The sequence below is a fragment of the Myotis yumanensis genome, unplaced genomic scaffold, assembly GCF_028538775.1.
Source record: "Myotis yumanensis isolate MYYU_CA2020_CCGP unplaced genomic scaffold, mMyoYum1.0.hap1 SCAF_3, whole genome shotgun sequence".
NCBI lineage: Eukaryota > Metazoa > Chordata > Mammalia > Chiroptera > Vespertilionidae > Myotis > Myotis yumanensis.
Window position 1 is genome coordinate 124,438,344 of NW_027223754.1, and position 21,664 is coordinate 124,460,007.

General features: G+C 47.2%; 1 protein-coding gene across 2 annotated transcripts in view; it reads left to right on the forward strand.

Moving 5' to 3' along the window:
- TMCC3 (transmembrane and coiled-coil domain family 3) overlaps positions 1-21,664 on the forward strand; it is a 254,640-nt gene that overhangs the window by 106,135 nt on the left and 126,841 nt on the right. The window lies entirely within an intron of this gene.

Below are 21,664 nucleotides of genomic sequence, written 5' to 3' on the forward strand. Positions count from 1 at the left end.
TACCCCGGTCTCAAGTTGCTTGCTAGGAGTATTCAGAGAAACTAGCGATGGCTGCATCTCCTTAAATCTGTTCTGTCTGGTGAGGAGGGTTAGTTGAGTAATTAGCAGCACCTCAAAGAAGCGAAGCAGGAATGCCGGGAACGCCTGCCCCCTGCTCACCCTGGATGGGCCAGGACCCCGGCCTTTCGTGTCCCCAGGTTCACCCCTTCCAGTGCCCGCGCCGTATGCAGAAGAGCATTTCACCCCAACAGCCCTCCATGGCCTTTCTCAAGGGGCTCTTCTGGGCTTCAACTGGTCCCCCGTTTCCTTCCAAAACAGCTATCTAGGGGTGGGAAGGCAGGCTACTTGGAGCCAGGCAGGGTTTGAACCTGGCTTATCACTCAGGAAATGTTAACTAACGTCTCTCAGGTTCCGTCTGATCTCCTAGAAAATGGGGATTGTTCGTGTCTGTCTTCTAGGATTATTGAGGTTGAAACGTAACGTACAAAGCAGCGTGTAAACCTGGTGCGCTAGGTGTTCAGTGACTGCTTACGGCTTCATCAGCTCCCCTTTTTGAGGTAAAGTCCAAGCCCTTGAGATCAAAACCCTGGGTGTTGGGTCCTAGGCCCTTCGTGACCCACCCTCTCCCTGTCTTCCCTCTCACTTCCTGCTCAATTCTCCAGACTCAGCCCCATCCCCAGGCTGCTTCTCACCTCTGCTCCTGCTTTACTGCCCCTTTGTTCTACCCAAGTTCCACTCATTATTTAAGACTCAGTTCAGCGAAAGAAGCCGGAATAAAGCCAACATACAGATACGTGATTCTATTTTGATGAAGTCCAAGAACACTCACAACCAATCAGTGGTGACAGAAGTCAGAAACTGGGAAGGGGGAGGGGTTGGCTGGAAAGGGACAAGAAAATTTGGGGCATTTGGAAATGCTCTAGAGCTTGTTTTCGATTAGTGGCTACACAATTATGCAATTGTCAAAACTTATCAAGCTGAATATTTAACATCTGTGCGTTTTGTTGTATATTAATAATACCTTAAACAAAAGCCTTATCTTCATTATCCTCTTTGAGATGCTTCCCTGGGCTGCCCGGGCTGTTGTAAGCCTCCCTTTAGGGGCCCTAGCTCCCTGCACACATCCTTGCCACTGCGCTCAGCACACACATATCTGCTCTTTCTGTGTTTTGCACTGCGTGAGTCTCTAAGCTCCTATAGGAGACCAGACTCTTGCCCTCTGTGTAACCTTGGGAAAGCTGCATAACCTTAACCTCTTTGTGTTAGTATCTCCTAACATAGTTACTGTGGTGAGGAAATGAGAATATTTATGTAAAGGATCCAGCACATAGGAGGAATTCAATGACCCTACTCCAGTGGTCGGCAAACTGCAGCTCGAGAGCCACATGCGGCTCTTTGGCCTCTTGAGTGTGGCTCTTCCACAAAATACCGACTTCTGTGCGTGGGCCACGAAGTTTCAATTGCACTGTACATGCGCGCCTGCACGTGGTATTTTGTGGAAGAGCCACACTCAAAGGGCCAAAGAGCCGCATGTGGCTCGCGAGTCGCAGTTTGCCGACCACTGCCCTAGTCCATCAACAGGGCAGAACACCTACACTACACTTGTATTTGCAAAGAAAGTGCTGCTTGTTTTTCCATCGCTAACTCAATCTTCGTTGGAGCCCCTCTTCTCCCCCAAGCTGGATAGCAGAGGCGAACCAAGGGTTAGTCCAGTGTGATGACTTTGTCCCATTCAACAACCAAAATAGGCCCTTTAGGTAACTTTGTTTTTTGTTTGTATGTCTCAGCCTTTCAGAGCCCTGCCCCTGCTCCAGTTCCTCTTTAAGGTATAGCAGGAAAATGCAATTTCTTTACAATGTGCCTTTGAGCCAAGATGTGTCTTCTGGGTCCCTGTTTGTGCCTGGTCTGGGCTGCTCCCTGGAGGGCAGCGGCTGAAATGCACCAGGTGCTGCCAGGCTTTGCAGAGCATCATGTCAGCAACACCCAGTGGAGGTGAGGGCTGGGCATTCACCACCAGCGTTCCCGTCCCTGCACACCGCCAACCCCTGGGCCCTCAGATACAAGGGGAGGGGGTGGGGAGAGCATAGTGATATATTTGAACATTTTTCCTATTTATTATCTTTGTGCATCTGGCATAGTCTCTGGCTGTAAATGTTTAGCGTTTCGATTCATAATATTAGCTCCCCATCCTCTTCCTTCTGGTCCAGCTTCTCTCTTCCCTTGAAGAAGGGATAGAAAAGAGGCAGACCCGTATGGGCACAAAGCAGCATTTGGGAGAGAAAACACTTAGTAGTCAAACAACATAGGATTTTAAACTTTATAAATAAAATAATAAGGTAGACGAAACCTGCCCGTATTCTCTACAGTGTAGTGAAGCCCTGGGAAGTTTCAGTAAGCAACAACAATAATGAAATTCTTATTACCACCAACATCTGTAAAGCGCCTCACAGTCATTTGGGCGCAGAGTGGTGCCTGGCTCGTGGTAGGCACTCCGTGGATGGCTGCTGCTGTCACAGCTATTGCTCTACTTCCTCTCTGTGCTGCTGTTCCTCTCTGGTAGATAAAGCTATGACTTTCTTTATAACTTTCACAAATGAGGAAGCTGAGGCTCAGATAAAGTGACTTGCTCAAAAGCACTGTGGAAGAGGCAGCGGAGGCAGGTTGTGGGCCTAGGTCTTCCTGTAATCGAGTGAACGCTCACACTGCTCGCCACACAGCAGCCAGTAAGTCAAGGGACAGGGAGGCGGGGCAGAAGAGCAACTTTATTCAGAAAGCCAGCAAGCCCAGGGGATGGTGGACTGTCGTCCTAAAGCAGTGATGGCGAACCTTGTGAGCTCGGCGTGTCAGCATTTTGAAAAACCCTAACTTAACTCTGGTGCCGTGTCACATAGAGAAATTTGTTGATATTTGCAACCATAGTAAAACAAAGACTTATATTTTTGATATTTATTTTATATATTTAAATGCCATTTAACAAAGAAAAATCAACCAAGTTCGCCATCACTGTCCTAAAGAGCCATCTTGATTAAGTACAGGATTCAGGCTTCCTCTATGTCAAGGGGAGGGAGAAAGAGGGAGAGGTTTGAGGTCAGGAGGTGATTGATGACCGCAGACATCTGCACACCAGCAAGGGTCCAACGGGGATGGAATTTCTGTGCCCTTTGTCCACAAACCCGTTGCAGTGGTCTCAGTCCCGAGGTCCCTATAAAAGTTTGATAATCATTATTTTTGTATCCTTATCTTTTTAGGAAGGTAGTTTCGAGCAGGGAGGTTGTTTCAGTAATTCCTAGGTACAGGTTAGATTCCTTTAATGGTTAGTATATCTATGGGCAGGACTAAGCAGAAGTTGCTAATCGACGTCATGGGAACTGGGCAAGGTGGAGTCAGAAGGACTGATTGTTTTATTCTAGTACAGTGGGGCCTTGACTTACGAGTTTAATTTGTTCCATGACGGAGCTCATAACTCAAATTACTCGTATGTCAAATCTTAAAGTGAATAAGTGAGACACGTGATGCTGGGCTGATGTTGTGGCGTTCACTGTGACGTTCACTGCGCCAACTAGCGGTGAGGTATCTGAAGCTGGCTCATAACCCGAATTTTAGCTCGCAACTCAAAGCAAAAAATCGGCCGAGAGACTGCTCGTATCTTTTAAAACTCGTTAGTCGGGACACTCAAAAGTCACGGCCCCACTGTACATTCAGCTCCCAGGCTCTTTTCGCTTCCTTAGTCTGCTTGGTTCCTCCTCCATACCTGACTTGCAGCCACTCCAGTTCGCTTACAGAGTCTCAAGGTAAGACAGGATTCCACCTTTAAGCCAGCAAAAGGGGAATTAAATTCTAAGACATAATCTTCTTAGGGCTTAAGCACAACTGAGCCAGATGGGGTCAGACCAATTAGCTTTTGATTCTGTCTAGCAGGTAAATCTAGAGGTAAAGAAAAGGTAAGAGCATGTTTAACAATTGTTTAACATCTCCTGGTTCTAACATTAGATTGTATACATACTAGAGGCCCTGCGGGGAGTGGGCCTAAGCCGCAGTCTGGCCTCAGCCTGCAGGAGGCCACCAGTGGGGCGATCAGGGGACCGGGCCGCCCCTATCACCCTGCAGCTGGCCACTGTCGCCCTCTTCGGGAGGTGACCCAGCAGCCAATCAGGCGACGATGTGCTGGTCGCTGCCGCCTCCCCAACCCCCTCTCCCCACAACCACCCCCATTGCAGTCCCCTCCTCTGCCCACTGGCATGCACCTTGGCTGGCCTGGCACTGCCTGCTTGCCAGCCCTGCCCCCCCGCGCCCCCCCCCCCCCACTGGTCGTTCCACCGTTCAGTCAATTTGCACATTACACTTTATTATATAGGACACCTGATAAATTATGTCCATAGGTATTGATGAGAACAAAATGCATTAGACTCATTATCTTTAGGTTCACTAAGAGCTTTTTACTTTGATTTAGAAGATAATGCAGTTTGAACCATTTCTAATTCCAGCAAACAAACCTAAAGAAACCCCAGAGTCTCTTGGCACTTTGCAGATAGGGCCTTGGGTTGACCATTACTTTGCAGGAAACTAAAGTGAGCAAACCTTTTGGCGTGTGGGAAGCACGGCCTTCCTCCTGGTGGTGCGTAGAAAGAGCCGGCCAGGAGCTGGCGCCTCGGGCAGGAGGAGAACGAATCCTTTAGCATCTCCTGCTGTGACTGCTGCACGGCCTGCTCCAGTGGACTCTGAACAAGTGTGCAGATTGATGGTTCGTGCTGGCAACGGCCTCTCTGAGCGGAGCGCACCAACCATAGAGACACACCTGGCCTCTGCTGAGCTTCCAGGAGGTTCTGCTTGCTTGGCTGCACCCTCCTACAGTGGGTACTTCCTGTCCCGATGCTAAGCCATAGGGAAGTGCACAGGAAGGCCACCTTGGCAGCGGGTTGGGGAGGAGAATGAGGTAATGGCTCTGCAGCAGTCTGATTCTGAAGAGGCTCCATGGAGTGTGTGGGAGGGTCAGCAGCGCCTGGTACCTCTTGTAGCTTGGGCACTTGGGATGGCTTGAAGCTGAGCCTGGACAAATTTAACTTCACCTTCCTCAGTCCTTGCCCTGCCCGCCTCACTGGGAGGAAGTGATAGCACCTGGTTTAAAGCACATAGAAATGTAAGTTGTTTTCAAAAGGTCAAATACTATATGATTCCACTTACTGAGGTACCTAGAGTAATCACATTTATAGAGACAGAAAGTAGCATGGTGGTCACCAGGGGCTTGGAGAGGTGGGACTGGGTACAGTTGCAATTTGAGAAGCTGAAAAACTTCTGGAGATGGATAGGTCATGGTTGCACAACAATATGAATTCATTTAATGCCACTGAACTGTACACTGAAAAATGGTTTAAACAAATTTTACGTTATGTATATTTTACCACACTTAAAAGGAACCTAAGTGTTTTAATGTTCCCACACCCAGAAGTCATTACAAGCCAGCCCTGCCTATCAGCCTTCCTGCTACTGCAGGTCCTTAGAACGGGACCCCAGCCTCCCCTCAGTCTTACGTGGCCCCGCCTCTAAGTGCCCGGCTGAGCGGTGGTTGCAGGGCATCACCGAGTCTTTATTGCACCCGGCCCTGGTGCGAGGCTCGGCGCCAGGCACAGGACATGCAAAGATAAATGTGGAGGACACATACCCACAGACGGAGCGTTTTCCCCGGGTGCAAAGCAGGAACGGCTGTGCTGGGCTCGGAGGAGGTGGGAAGGCTTCCTAAGGTTCCGAGGATGAGCCAGTGCCAGAGTCCGCCAGACCAGGAGCCTGGCTGAGGCATGGCCACCGCCTGCACTTCTTGTGCTCCATTTACTCTCACGCTTCTCTGCGTTTGCTGGTCCTGTTTCTTCAGCTAGAGTGCACTCTTTCCCTTCTTTCCCTAAAACCCTCCTAATCCTCAAAGCGCCGGCTCAGATGCCTCCTCCCTCTGGAAACATTCCCTCAGCCCAGCCAAAGTGAGTCTCCCCTCCCCCAGAACTCCCACAGCCACTGCTTATATCTCGGTCCAGCACATATTTCTTCCTGTCAGTTAAGGCAGCTGTTTGTTTTTCTGCCTCTCTTGTTGGATATATAGTGGATTTTTACAGTTCCAAGGGACAGAAACCAGCTGGAACCAGCCTTAGCGTAAAAGGCACTGATTAGAAAACAGGGTGTCTTCCCAGACCAGGACAGTGCCTGCTCTCAGTGCTGCTTCCCTCTTCTCTGCCTGCTTCCTCGCCCACGTGCCGGGGCAGATGGCACTCCACGGCTCCCACGGCTGGTTTCTATCTCTCCGGGGTCAGTGGTCACCTCTTGACCGGTTTACCATGGGCTGGGGAGCAGGGTACACACGGTGTGAGCCGACCCCACAGACGCTGGGAGGAGCAGCTCTGGAGGGTCAGGGTGAGCTGAGCTCTGGTGCAGGCGACCACCACAGACCACTCTGTCCTTCCTCTTTCTCCCTCCTCGTGGTTTTCTTCCTGCCTCTCTGCCCATTTCTTCCTTTTATTGTTTGTTGACCTACTTCTTTCTTTCACCCTTGATAGTGTTCTGTATGATTTACTTATGCGCCTTCCCGTTTTGTTCTTTTTTTTAGATGATCTCACTAAGTCCCATGACCTCAGTTGCTATCTGTTTGCATGCAAATTACCAATGGTGCTCAGTTCTGAGTGTCTGGCCCATATATTCTGTTGTCTAGTGGTCATCTCCAGGAGATGCCTCACAGTGCACAAAACCGCATGTACCATCTCCTGTCACCTCTCTGTGCTACCCCATGGACCTGACCCCCCTCCCCGTATTCTCTGTCTCTGTGAATGGTCTCACTAACCACCCCTGTCAAATCTGGGAGTTACCTGAACACCTTCCTGTCCTGTGCTGCACAAACCCAATCTGGCACCAAGCCCTTTCCCTTTTACCTGCTAAGCACCCCCCACACCCGCTCACGGCCGTGGTCTTCATTCAGGCCTGCGTCATCTCTTACTGTCATGTAACTGGCCGTTCTGTGCCACCTTACAATTTGCTTCCCCAAAGTGAAACCCATGTGATCTTTCTAAATAAAATTCCTGGTTATGTTAGCCCTTTGCTTAAAATCCTTTACTCCTCATTCCCATTGGAATAAAAGTCATATTTCAGTGTGTGATACACAAACTCCCTCACCTGCCTGCCTGTCTGTGCAGCCTCACCTCTTGCCTTCTCTCTGGCCCTCAAGTTCCTGACTGTGCCCTGCTTTCAAAGACTCCCCTTCGTGCCTTCCTTTTAAGAAAAAATAAACAAGGTTCTATAATGTACAAATGAAATGTTAATGAAACAGTGAATTAAAAGGTATGGACTGGTTCTCAAATTACAAAAGGGGAAAGATGAAGTCATTAGGTTTAGAGGAAATATATCTATCCCTATGGTGTCTATATTAAAAGCTGCCATTGAGCCCTAACCAGTTTGGCTCAATGGATAGAGCGTTGGCCTGTGGACTGAAGGGTCCCGGGTTCAATTCTGGTCAAGGGCATGTACCTTGGTTGCGGGCACATCCCCAGTAGGGGGTGTGCATGAGGGAGCTGATCGATGTTTCTCTCGCATAGATGTTTCTAATTCTCTATCCCTCTCTGTAAAAAAATCAATAAAATATATTTTTTTAAAAAAAGCTGACATTGAGTCCAAGAACAATAATAACCCTGTATCAAATGTACAAGAAACCTAGATGACTGGCTTACAAAAACCAAAAAGGCTGCGGGTTCTGACAGTATAACTAGACGGGCCCTAAAGTGAACCACGTCAAACCCGCATTGCACATTGAAATCTCATGCGTCTAAGGTGCAGGTCAGAAGATGCTTACCTGTGTCCACAGCTGGCCGAGCACGGCCCCTGAACTGACTGACTGTGCCGTCTCTGTTAGGCTTCATGTAGCAGTCACTGTAGGTGACTGGATGGGACTTGCGCTGGGGCTGGGAAAGGACATGTTGAGTGAGAAAGAAGATGGGAATGTATGGTGAATGAACAACCAGCAGCCTCTGCCACAATCCCGGCTTGATGCCCTGTGATGATCCATGTTTTATGCTGCTGCACACCAGACTGGTTATGTCCCGGTATCTGCAGAGAGTCACTAATTATTGAGAATTCTCTGTTGTTATAGCTACAGTTGCCCGAGTTTCAAACTTTTAAGTACAGCCTTCTGTCTTGTACTATTCTGTTATTAATACTTGGTCACAAGTAACAGAAAAATCAAAGAACAGGGGTTTGAACAAGTAAGGGTGTATTTTTCTCACATCGTCTGAAGTCTGTAGGGAAGCTGGTTCTTCCTGCTGCTCATCAGAGCCCCTTGCATGTTGGCTTTTGTCCTCATGGTGACAACATGGTGCCGAGCTCCAGGGTCAGGTCTACATCTAGGGGGTGAAGAAGGATGGGAAGAGAGTTTCTTTTGCCAACTGTCTTATTTTATTAGGAACCGGAAACAGACTTTTACTTAGGTACTTAGGTTTTATTTACCAGAACCATAATGCATGGCCATCTGTGACTTCAAGGGAAACTGGGAAAGAATATATTTAACAAGGCATGTTAAAGTATGAACAAAATTGGGGGGATATTAACAAGGAAGGAGGCAGGGTCAGCGTATTCACAGCTAACAGGGTCTGTCATGGATTGCATCAAGTGTGTTTTTATGCTGTAGCTACCCATCATATTTGCTACTAAAGGCCTGGTGCACAAAATTTGTGCATGGGCGGGGGGGGGGGGGGGCGGTCCCTCAGCCCAGCCCGCACGCTCTCCAATCCAGGACCCCTCGGGAGATGTCCAACTGCCTTTCCCAATCCGGAACTGCTGACTCCTAACCGCTAGTCTGCCTGCCTGATCGCCCCTAACCCCTCTGCCTGCCTGCCTGATCGCCCCTAACTGCTCCCCTATCGGCCTGATCACCCCTAACCACCTCTGCCTAGCCCCACATCCGGGACCCAGGATTCCCTCGTCCAGGTGGTCACAGGCATCCAGGACCCAGCTTCCCTCCCTCTGGCCGGCCGCAGGCACCCAGGACCCAGGCTGGCCACAGCCACAGGGGACTGTGGGTGGGCAGCTTTGCCTGGACTACAGGCGCTGGTGCCCAGGACCGTGGGGCAGGCAGCTTGTCCCTCTCCTGGGCCACAGCCTGGCTGGTCCCCATTCCTCTCTCATGAGCTCATTTGTGCCTGGCTGGTCCCCATTTCTCTCTTGCGAGCTCATTTATGCCTGGCTGGTCCCCATTCCTCTCTCCCCAGTGTTGAGTGTCTGAGCCTTTCCAGCGTGATGGTGTGAGGGCATGATGACCATTTGCATATTAGCTCTTTATTATATAGGATTGCTGAAATCCCTTTAGTGTTATTCTTTTAACTCTTCAAATGTCTTAATACTTTTGCAGTGCTTTCTAACACAATCCAGTTTTACATTGGATAAACCCGGCTTTAAATGGTCAAGAGATTGGTTGGACTGTGTTTTCTAGCAACCACATTCCCAAATTATGTTAGTTTTTCCATTATCAAACTACTTAAGCAAACATTCATAATAGGTATGCAAATTTTGTCAGTCTTCTGTTAATAACAACAGTGAGTCTGGGTGATTGACGCTTGGCATGGGAGCACGAGAACGACTCCGTGTGCAAATGGAGACTTCATTCCTACCTCCCCTGCTCGTGTCAGTAATTCTTCACAATCGTTTCATTTTATGATCTAAATTTGCTGGAATTACACTTGAACAGCTCATAAATAGTGTAATTAATTTTTGTTCCACCTCAGCTCCAACTACTAATTGATTTAAACCTACTGCTGTGTATCCTCTCTGTTCCCCTTATATTCCTGGATCATGAGACTCACACAGTTATTTTACTTTCCACTGCAGTTGTATGATCTTGGAGGATAGGAACTGCACCTTCTTGTTTATCATCTGGGTAGCAAAATGCCTGGCCCGTGGTAGGGACACAGTGAACCTGGGCTGAATAACTGAATTGCCAAATGATTCTTGCCCACAATCAGTTACAGAGCAGCAGCAGAGGCAGTCCCAACTGGCCTACTAGTTCCTGTACGCCAACCAATGGTTTCTTTAAAAAGAAAGTGCAACACACAGGCTGCACACTAGACTATGCCGGGCTACATGGTTGTCCCATTTCTCTGAACCGTGTTTATGGTTTAGTCCAGGCGCCCAGGAAGAGAATGACTTGGTGATACCAGTCCCCCAAGTCCCAGGGCACCCTTACCAGCGCCCTGGTTTCCCTCAGGAGCCTATCCCTGAGCCGGGCACCGTGTCGAGGAGGAGGCGCCTCTTGTAATGCTCTTTCTGTAAACATTTCAGTTGGGACAGAAGCAACACCTGGAAGAGAGGTTTGGGGCAGACAATCGCGCAGAAATGGCAAGGCCACCTCAGCGGTTTTGCTGTGTGATTGCTTCAGCCTACCTCTCTCTGCACAGCACCCGCACACTTGTGCTGACCTGAGCTCAACTCAGTGACTTGTGAAGCCTGACCTCAGGGATGTGAAGATATTTTGAGGCTTATTTAGCCACTGAGTATGAGTATTCACATATTTTGCTGCAAAAAATATCAGTGCAGCAGGTTACAGGGCACTGTCCAGCTCCACTGGCCATATTACATAATATCACTCTCAAATGAAAAATTCTGACTTCCAAAAAGCATCTGGCCCCCAACTCTGTCATCCTTATCGGCCGCCCTGCGCCTAGGCGAATGGACCCCAGTCTCTGCCTTGCAGGACTGTCCTAGCCCTGGTTGGGCCTGTGTCTGTGGTGTGTCAGGGGCTAGCCGAAAGGCAGCCTAGGGCCCAGGAGCACTCAGGATAACCCTCAACTCACATGATACGGGGAAGGTGAGGGGAGGGGTAAGGAAGGTGTCTCAAGGGGGATCCATGAGGGGAGACTGGAAGAATCCAGCACCTCCTCGCACCAGGCACAGTGCAAGGGACTGAGGATGAGGCAGTCAGCAAACCAGCATTGTCCCAGCCCAGAGGTGGAACACTGTGCATCGTGGAAGGCAGCAGCAACCACTAAATTAGAGACCACAGATGTGATGAGGGGTGTTCTGGATGGGGTGGGGGCCTTAAGAGCGAGCCAACCTTGTGTCAGGGGTCAGAGGAGACCGCCCTGTCCATGTTACATCTGGGTTGAGACCCGAAGAAGGGGTGAGCAGGAGTGAGCCAGGTGAAGAGCCGAGAAGTCATGGAACAGGGAGAGGAAAGTCGAGGGTGCTGAGGCTCGGCCAAGCTGCCCCTTTCAAACACTGAGAGAAGTCAGCGTGGCTAGAGGAGAGATGGTGAGAGAGAAGAGGCTGGATCACAGGGCTAAGTCAGATCACCTAAGGGCAGAGCGTCCACAGTCTAGCCCAGTGATGACGAACCTATGACACGCGTGTCAGAGGTGACACGCGAACCCATTTTTTGGTTGATTTTTCTTTGTTAAATGGCATTTAAATATATAAAATAAATATCAAAAATATAAGTCTTTGTTTTACTATGGTTGCAAATATAAAAAAATTCCTATATGTGACATGGCACCAGAGTTATGTTAGGATTTTTCAAAATGTTGACATGCCGAGCTCAAAAGGTTCGCCATCACTGCTCTAGCCCCTCAGTGTAGACAGCCCTGGTTTATGGCAATTGTCTCGGTATTATTATTAATAGCACTGTCTTTCACTCTCAAAAGTGCCCTTATTTGGACCATTAAAGTATATGGTCCACCCTACTTAGGGCTCAACTGAGAGACCTGAGAATGTCTCCGTAGGGAAGTGGGAATCCATTGAAAAATTTAAATGCACATTTTAAAGTTATTTGGGGTGATTGGACCACTGGGCTTTGCAGAATAATAAGGCCTGCTGTCTTACTCTGCTTATCATTCTGTTGGTCTCAAGGGTTGTATCAGGAGTAGATATCAGGCCGGGAAGGTGAACTAAATTAACTGGTCAGCAGACTGACCTTTGCTGTCACAGGGCCGCAGAATTATTTGTGAGCCTCTGTGTGTAGAATTATTTGTGAGCCTCTGTGTGTACACGGACATGGAAATAGAGCCAGTCTCTGATGATCCTGTGACATGAAAATGTTATCTGCCCTCAATTGAACCCTCAGGAGTCCCTGTGTTGCCTGGGCTGTCGATAGGTCTGTTTCTGAAAATTCAGGAAGGGTGGTGCCTTTCCTTTCCTTTCGCGCCACGTCTGGGGCACGTGTGTTTGCCCGCGTGCAGGACCATGCTCGGGCTCCCCCCTGCCCAGCGGGATTTTCTTTGCTGGTCAGAACTATCAGTTGGCAGACACTTGTTTATCAGCCTCTTGCTTTCACTCAAGAAAACACAGAGGAGACGTCTGGAAAGCCCGAGACTCTTGTTTTGCATTGGTGTGGGATGCTTTCGGTGCCTCTGAGAGACTCAGATCCACGCCTTTGGGAATTCCTTCCTCTCGGTTCTTATTTCTGTCACATTTTGAGCACTCCTGTCTGCTGCTGGGTAGGTGGAAAGATAAAAGCTACATGACAGCTGGTAATCCCCTTTAGGCCTCACAGCGAGTTATAGCTTAAGGAGATTTAGCGTTAAGAAGCAGATTAGTCCTCTATAATATGAAGGAATTGGAACTGTCCGCAGCTGCTGAAAAGGCTGCAGTGTGGGCAGGTGTCCTCAGCTTGGTGTCCGTGGAGATGGGGGGAGGTTAACAGAGCTCCCTGGGTAGCTGCCTGGGGACCCAAAGGTTGGCTCTTACCTGGGTGAGTTCAACTCAGTTTGTAAACCAGGAAATGGTACCTAGAGAGCATGGGTGATTCACCTCTCAGGGGCAGGCTCACATAAACACACACACACACACACACACACACACACACACACACCACTTACACATAAGAATGCGCGCACTTGCGCACACACACACATTAGAATACCAAAATTTATTAATTTACTCTCAAATCAATCACTTGCATTCTCTCCCCAAAGACACGCTAAGTTATCATTTGAAAGCCTAAGAAAACCTTTTTAAATTTTATCCTAAAAACTCCCTGGTCTGCAGTTCAGTGCATACTCCATCTAGGACACATTCCACAGGTGGTGAGACTGTGAGAACATTGTTATTTCGGATGTCTCTACTACAGCCCCTGCAGGTACACTCACTCAGTGTAGTAAGGTTTTAAACTGGGGTCCCTGGCTGTGCACCAGGAGTCCGAGCACGGGGTTGTGTATGTGCACGGGTGTATTTCTCTGGGAAAGATCCATAGCTTTCATGAGAACCTTACAAAAGAGGGAGAAAGACTGCTGAGACTTGTGGACGTCCACACCTAGCTAATAATGGGACACCCTTTGAAGTGACACTTATAATACTCGTGCAGCATGTACTTAAAGGGGCAGCATGAGAAGATGGCACTCAGCTTTTCCACATTTCCCAAGAAATTCACCTCTGACCCCTGCTTGTGTTTGCTGGTTAGCATAACGAAGGCCCTGCAGATATCCAGGTCTATCATGACCCACACCCCCTTCCCTTCTGTAGTGTCAAAATAGTTCTTAGAGCAGAAGTCATTCCGTGAAAAGGAAAGCATTTCCATTCATGAAGGCTGAGGGAGTTGGGCAGAGCTTGAACAACTGAGCCTCTAGAGTTGGAGTTATTAAAAAAACAACAACAACAACAACATCTTTTTCAAGGGTATCTCCAGTTCGTATTCGCATAATGTAAACGCTACTGTAGTGTTCCCAGAAGAATAGCCCTGCACTTTATTGGCCAAGAGGGAGCGATCACACTTTGCATTCTGGGATATGACCCAAGGTGATTTTAAGGTGCCATGCACCTGGCCAGCCCAGGCCTGCACAGTGTGTGCTGCCTCAGGTTCTGCCCCTCTGCATCAACGCCCCCCTCCCCCCACAAGGACCTCTGCTTCCTGTTTGGGGTGCCTGACTTTAAGTCTAGGCCCGCGTGAATTGGACATTTAATCCAATGTTACTCTGGGAATTTGTTTGCTCTCTCCTTTCCTTTCACAGGTGAGCCTTGGGCACTCGCCCTACCTTTTCCTCTGACTGTGGCCTGTTCCTATTTGTAGGCTTTCGACTCCTGTTTCAATAATAAGACAATTTAGTGCTGCTGACTCTCATATGAACATGGTACAGGACAATAACAATTAGATGCTAGTTGTCACTTAGCTTCCGTTTCCTTTGAAAAAGAAAGTGTTTTCGTGTCTTAGTGTAGAATGCTCTCACTAAGAGCTGGACTTAGGAGAGACTCTCACTTTCCACGTGATGCATTTTGATAATATTTAGCCTTTTATGAACATGTATGATGTTATGTGTGGTTTGTATGAACGGAATTAAAACAGCACTTGACGCACCTAGTTCTCACTATTGGCCCAGCACTTGGGTCCGTGTGTGATGGTGATGGAGGCAGGTTTCCCAGGCAGGGATTGGCAGACCAGTTCTGCAGTGGGCCGGGCAGGAGGCACTGGCTGCTTCGTCCCTGCTTCTCAGCTCTGCAGCTGCAGCGCCAAGCAGCCACAGCCCACATGTAAACAGGTGGGGTGGCTGCACCAATCAAACTTGATTAGAGGCACTGAAATGTGAATTTCACAAAGTTTTCCTCTTTTGATTTTTTTTTGCAACTGTTTAAAAATGTAAAAACTATGGCTAGCTCATGAGTCATACCAAACAGGCAGGGGGCTGGGTTTGGCTGATCCCCACTCTTCATCAACTTACCACAAAACTGGCCAGAGTGACGGACGTCATTAAAACAAGCTGCGATGATAGAAATCAATCAGTGTTTGCTTCTGCAGGCGAGGTGGGGATTTACTTAAAAGAGCCAGCAGGTAACTTCCCAGGGTTACGGCAGTGTTCATGTCTGACTAAGGGTGGGTGACACAAGTGAGTACAGTTGTCAAAATTGATTGAAGGTATGGTTAAGATGTGAACTTTTTGTTGTATATAAACCATACTTCAACCGAAAGAAAAGGACCAAATGTTCATAATAATCACAAATGTATTTCTCATTCGCATGTTAGTGGGCCCACAGGGGTGGCTCTGCCCCACTCATGTGCCTGCGCTGGGCCCCAAACTGGACGAGGGTAGTTCTTCTCTTCGCAATGGCAGGGTCACAAGACAGCACAGCGAACAGTGCATGCATAGTCCAGCCTCCGTTTGTGATATCGCCCAAACACAGCCTGACTACAACTGGCCACATACTGTAATCTAAGAAAATGTGACTAAAATGCAAAAAATCTGTGTCTCATGTATAAAGCCTGCCAAACCTCCACCTTTGCAAGAATGGCAGTGTTACAGGACAGCAGGACACACACGTATGAAATAACAGAAAAGCAAACCAGGACTGAATACAACCAAGTGCCAAACTTTGTCTACAGATAAAAACGGGTTTCTAGCAGGTCAGAAAGGGCAAGTCCTCGGTCGTCCACGCGATGGTGACGCCACCTGAGGTGGTCCTTCCTCTGCCCATTTCTCAGGATAGTGATGCTGTCATTCTGCTCATGCAGCAGCGTCTCCCTGAGCAAGCTCATCTTGCCCATGGCTTCTGCGGCCCCCTTTTGCTGCAGCTGACCTCTCTCCTGAACTCTCGGCCTCATTTCCATCTGCCCGCTATGTTTCCTAGATACCATGAATGCACTCAAAGCTGAATTCATGAACTGACTCTTTATGTTGCTATCTCAGCAAAAGAGTACCATTATCAAGGCAGGCCTGTAGGAGTCACCCCAAACTCTTCACTCTCTTTCATCCCCATATTCAAGCACTGGCAATATCTAACTAAGCCGTCCCCCTAAATATTTCACAAATCTTCATGTTGTCCTGGTCTGTTTTACAATCTCATCATGATTCATCAGAACCATCGCCTCTATGCTGCTCTCCTAGCATTTAGCCTCTCCTGCACTAACTCTCTGTCTACTGTATCCAGAGGGACCCACATCTGATCTTATCACTCCCTTCCTCATGTGTGTGTGTGTGTGTGCGTGTGTGTGTGTGTGTGTGTGTGTGTGTGTCTATGAACAACAGTTGTGTCCAGAAAAGGGCACTTGGGGTCTAGAATGGGAAGGCACTTACTTTTTAATCATATACTATCTTTTTATAGTGTTATACTGTCTTACTATGAATATATATTCTTACTCCTTAAATACGATAATTATAAAAAGAAGTATTAGAAGAATCGGTGGCTGGACTGTATGACTCACTGGAGACAGAGAATGAAGTAGAAGGAAGAGTCAGTGATTTTGAAATGTGAAGCCTGAATTACTGGTAGATGATAGTGTGTGGGGGGGGGGGGGGGCGCGGGGGCGGGGCTAACCAACACGTTGACATTCTGCAGTTGCAATTTATGGGCTTCATCTCCCAGCTCATGGGTCGTAAGCCTCACCAGCAGCACAGGGCTGCTCGGATTCCTAAATCCCACAGCTTCTCAAGAGCAGGTTAGTGTTTTCTTATCGACAATAGTTGCTTCCAGCATACCAGTAATTGATGAAAGTGGATGCAGTAGAGAGTGTTAAGTTTGAAAACGGCTTTGGGATCTTGAATCTGGACTCTAATGTAACGCTGTAAATCTGGGCAAATTCCCTGACTTCTTTGAACTATATACTCTCATCTGTGAATGAGAAGTACTAACAGTGCCCCCTCCGCAGCAATATTTTGGGGCTTAAATGAGATATTTCATGTAAAGCTCCCACTACAGTGTCTAGTTCATGTTATACTCATGGTAAATGCTAGCTGTTTGTGTTAATAAACTGTGTCTAAGAATTAGTTTTCCTCCTTTTGCCTGGAAACCTGCAGTGCACAGACGGTCATGTTTTCGGTAGCTGCATCACACTGATGAATCATATTGAGTCAAAGAGTCAACTACAATTCTTACCTCTGGGTCTTCTTTACATGTTGTTATTCACACCTCTCCCCTCTCCCCCACCCCATATTTCTTAGGCTTTACAGTTGTCAGTTGTTTTTATTACATTTCATCATGATTAGTCTTAGTGAGAAGTGATCTAAGATGAAAATGTTAGTGAGTTGAAAAGCATTTATATAAACCTATGGATTATAAAACCAGAATGGGTTATGAAGGCATATTGTGGGGAAACCACTAACATTTTGAAGTCATATAGTTCATTCCTTCAACAAATAGTAAGTTGTTACAGTGACTAACACATGCAGCAAGACAGGCAAGGACTCTATTCTTAGTGTGTACTTACTGACAGGGAGAATATATGTCAACAAGGTTATCTCTATGGTGATAAGTGAGGAGCTGAATCTGAGCTCTCAGGCATGAGCCAGCTGTGTGACTTCTGGAGGAAGAATGCTCCAGGAGGAGGGAACCACAGGGCCAAGAGCAAGGTTGGCATTTGAAGGAGCAGACAGAAGGCTAGTGTAGGAGAATGTAAGTGAGGGGAGAGCACGGTGGGAGACAAGGGTGAGAGAGATGGTCAGGGCTGGGTCCCAGAGGGCTGTTCTTTGTGTTGCATTTGGGTTGGGTTTTGTGGTGGGTTGAATAAGGACGACCTCAGAATGGCCATGTCCTATTCCTGGAACCTGCAAATATGTTACCTTACATAGTAAGAGGAACTTTGCCGATGAGATTGAGGATCTTAAAATGGGGAGGTGATCCTGGATTACCTGGCAGGTTTACCAGTTGGCACTATGCCTAATAAGACTAATGAGTGCACATACATTTGGTTTATGTTGCCTTTCCCTGTGATTACATAAACCAAAGCATGCAAGCAGCCTCTAGACCAGTGATGGCGAACCTTTTGAGCTCAGCATGTCAGCATTTTGAAAAACCCTAACTTAACTCTGGTGCTGTGTCACATATAGAAATTTTTTGATATTTGCAACCATAGTAAAACAAAGATTTATATTTTTGATATTTATTTTATATATTTAAATGCCATTTAACAAAGAAAAATTAACCAAAAAAATGAGTTCGCATGTCACCTCTGACACGCGTGTCATAGGTTTGCCATCACTGCTTTAGACAGTGGTTCTCAACCTTCTGGCCCTTTAAATACAGTTCCTCATGTTGTAACCCAACCATAAAATTATTTTCGATGCTACTTCATAACTGTAATGCTGCTACTGTTATGAATCGTAATGTAAATATCTGATATGCAGGATGGTCTTAGGCGACCCCTATGAAAGGGTTGTTCGACTGCCAGAGGGGTCGCGACCCACAGGTTGAGAACCGCTGCTCTAAAAGCTAAAAAAGGCAAGGAAACATTCTCCTCTGCCTCCAGAAGGAACCCAGCCCTGCTGACACCTTGATCTTAGACTCAGCATCTCCAGAACTGTGAGAGGACACATCTGTGTTATAAGTCACTAAATTGTGGTTGTTACAGCAGCAATAGGAAACTAATGCAGGTTACTAATTCCAAAATGCAGTAGGAAGCTATCAGAGGGTGTTAAATAGAGAAGTGATGGGATCTTCCTTAGTTTCTTAAAGATTGGGTTATTGGGGGTGGGGGAGGGCAGGCGGGGCAGCAGGGAGCCAGATAGGAGGCTGTGGCAGTAATCTCAGGAGAGAAATAACAGAGGTCCAGCTTGAGGTGTGGCAGCTAGATGGAGGGGACTGAGCAGATTTTGGATACAAAGTCAATAGGAATTACCTATTGATGGTTGTGGGACACGGAAAAAAGAAATCCAGGGTGATGCTGAATTTGGACTTATACAGTTGGGTGCATTTATCGAAACGGGGAAGATAGGACAAGGACAGGTTTAGGGGGAATTGTGCATTCTGTTTTGGACATGGTAAGACTGGAGATGCCTATTAGACAAAAGCAGATGCATATCTGGGCAGAGGTCTCAAAGAGAAACCAGCTGCCTGTCCCTCACCCCCGGGCAGTGCCCTCCCACAGAATGTCTCTTGTGCCACCATCACAAAGAGGCTCCCCTGGCTGGTCAAACCTGTGGCATTTCATTCCATGTTTCTATCCTTTGTCCTGGGCTCGGTTTTCATTGCCTACTCGGTGGGAGCTGAATGAGCAATGGACAGAGTCTAAAATGAGGCCCAGTGTGTTTGATAACTAAAGAGCGATAAAAGGCAATTTAGATTCATTTGTGCCCCAAATGTATCTAGTTATTCAGTACCTTTTCAGAGTGCTAAGTGGATTTCATAAATTTTAATTGCTGTTTAACTTTTAATTATGTTCATGTGGGGTGGCCAGTTGGCACTGTGCCTAATAAGGCTGATGCATGCATACACATTTGCATACAGAACACCTCGTAGGGGCCAGGCAGGAAGGAAAGGCTTAGAATAAGAGGAGAAAAGGGACAGTGAGTGAATAATTGAAACACATTTACTTTAAGGAAAAGGAAAAATTGTCCAAAACTTTTGTTTTCTATTCTTCTTAAATAATATAAGGCTTACTGTTATTTCCTCGCATTTGGTGTCGTGGCTTCTTTTTTGAGGAATGTGATCTTGTACTATAAGAGGAGCTAGGTTGTTATTTACAATGGAAAGAATTCTGATCTTCAAATGTTTATGGTTCGTCTTGAGCAACGCCAAGAACTGTTGTTTACTGAACAACTTTGCTCTGGGAAGTACTTTGCTGAGTGCCGAAGTGGGTACAGGAATGAGCATGCTTTTGGCCAAGTCGTTGGCTTAAGCAATAAGGAAATCTGTTCTGACATGGGAAGAAATAGGGCACTTTTCCCGTCACAGTCTGTCCAGCTGCCGCTCTCCCCTGTGATTGCTATCGCTCTGCCCTCTGTTTGATGGCTGCATCTTAGGATAAGAGCAAAGTGGCTGTAGGGACTCCAGGCATCGCATCCAGATCTGATAACATTCAAGGGAAACAGAAGGGTTGTCTCTCCTTTGTGTGTCTTAAATGTGAAATATCTTCCCTAGAAGCCTCTCAGCAGACTTCTCACGTGCCATGTGCCAGGATTGGGTCACATGTCCATTTGTGTGGAGAGCAGCTACAGAGTTTGGACAAGTTCAAGCTTCGGACTAATGGGAGGGCACGGTCCGCTCGTGGCAAAGCCACGTGCAAGTCCCAGGTTGGAGGGCAAAGCCCTCCCAGCACAATTAGCACAATTATAGCCAAAGGCTATGGTTGTAAGTTTGACCTTATGGTCTGAACCTGTGGTCCCAGGTGGCTCAGTGATATAGGCTGCAGGAGTTCATCAACAAACCATATGTATGATGGTGGTCCCATCTATATATATAAAACTGACTGGTCATTTGGTTGTAACAGTTGCGAAGTTTCAATCGCACCGACCACCAGGGGGCAGACGCTCAATGCAGGAGCTGCCTCCTGGTGGTCAGTGCACTCCCACAGCCAACTCCCATGGTCCTCCTCTCCCCACCCCACCAGCCAGCCCCGATGGCCCTGATGGGGAGGGGGGCAGCTGGTCAACCTCCCACAGTCCTTCCCCCTGGCTGGCCCACCACAATCAGCCCCGATTGGCCCCATTCGCCAGCCAGGCTTAGGGACCCTACCCATGCACGAATTGATGCACCGGGCTTCGAGTAAATTATAATGGAGCTAAAAAATTCCTGTCCCTAGTGACATACAAGCCGTTGCCCTTAACATCACTGCACAGTGCATTACTCACATGTCTGTGGTGATGCTGGTGTAAACCTACTGTCCTGGCAGTTGTATAAAAATATAGCATGGACAAGTGTGTATAGTACATAACACTTGATAATGACAATAAATGATTATGTTATAGGTCTGTTATTTACTTTTTAGAGTCTACTATTTCTACTTATAAAAACAATAGCTTGCTGTAAAACAGTGCATGTTATCCACCTCATACATCTCATGTTTACTGTGTTTTTTCATTGTATCATTTTCTCTTCTTCTTGACTTAATCTCTTATTGTTTTGTACAGCAAGGTGCTGTGCAGGCTTGTGCCTAGGAGCAATGGACTATACCAGGGGTGGGCAAACTTTTTGACTCGAGGGCCACAATGGGTTCTGAAACTGGACCGGAGGGCCGGAACAAAAGCATGGATGGAGTGTTTGTGTGGACTAATATAAATTCAAAGTAAACATCATTACATAAAAGGGTACGGTCTTTTATTTCAATAGTTTTATTCATTTCAAACGGGCCAGATCCGGTCCGTGGGCCGTAGTTTGCCCACGGCTGGACTATACCATACAGCTTAGATGTATAGTAGGCTATGCCATCTAGGTTTGTATAAGTGCCTCTGTGATGTTCACACAACGACAAAATCGCCTAATGATGCATTTTTCAGAATGTATCCCATTGTTAACTGGTCCGTGACTGTACTCTTTCTTGCTTGACTTGAGCAAGAAATGTATTGGCCTGGAGCTGTAGGTAGTAACTGTCATGCACCTGTGATAAGGCTAGTTTCAGAATGAGCTGATACCCAGCCAGGCAGAGTGGAGAAAGGGAGAGAATCAGGTCTCTGTGACATAACCCAGCTGCCAGATTAAACTTTGGTGGGAGCCAAAACTACTGGCCTTTCCAAGCATGGAAGTTCCTTTTATATGTAAGCCAGTAGGTCTTCTTTGATTTAGAGACAAAGATTCCTTAATGATCATTATCATGGTTATTTTTGAGTAGTGGAGTTACAGGTTACATTTTATCTATTATTTAACTGTATTTGCTACATACTGAGCATGGATTCATCTTATAATGCCAAAAACAACACAGAAATCTATTAACATGTCATCATAGCATCTGCATTGCCTGGAAATTATTGACCTAGGAAGGTAGACATTCTTAACTAGGACTCAACTAAGACACACT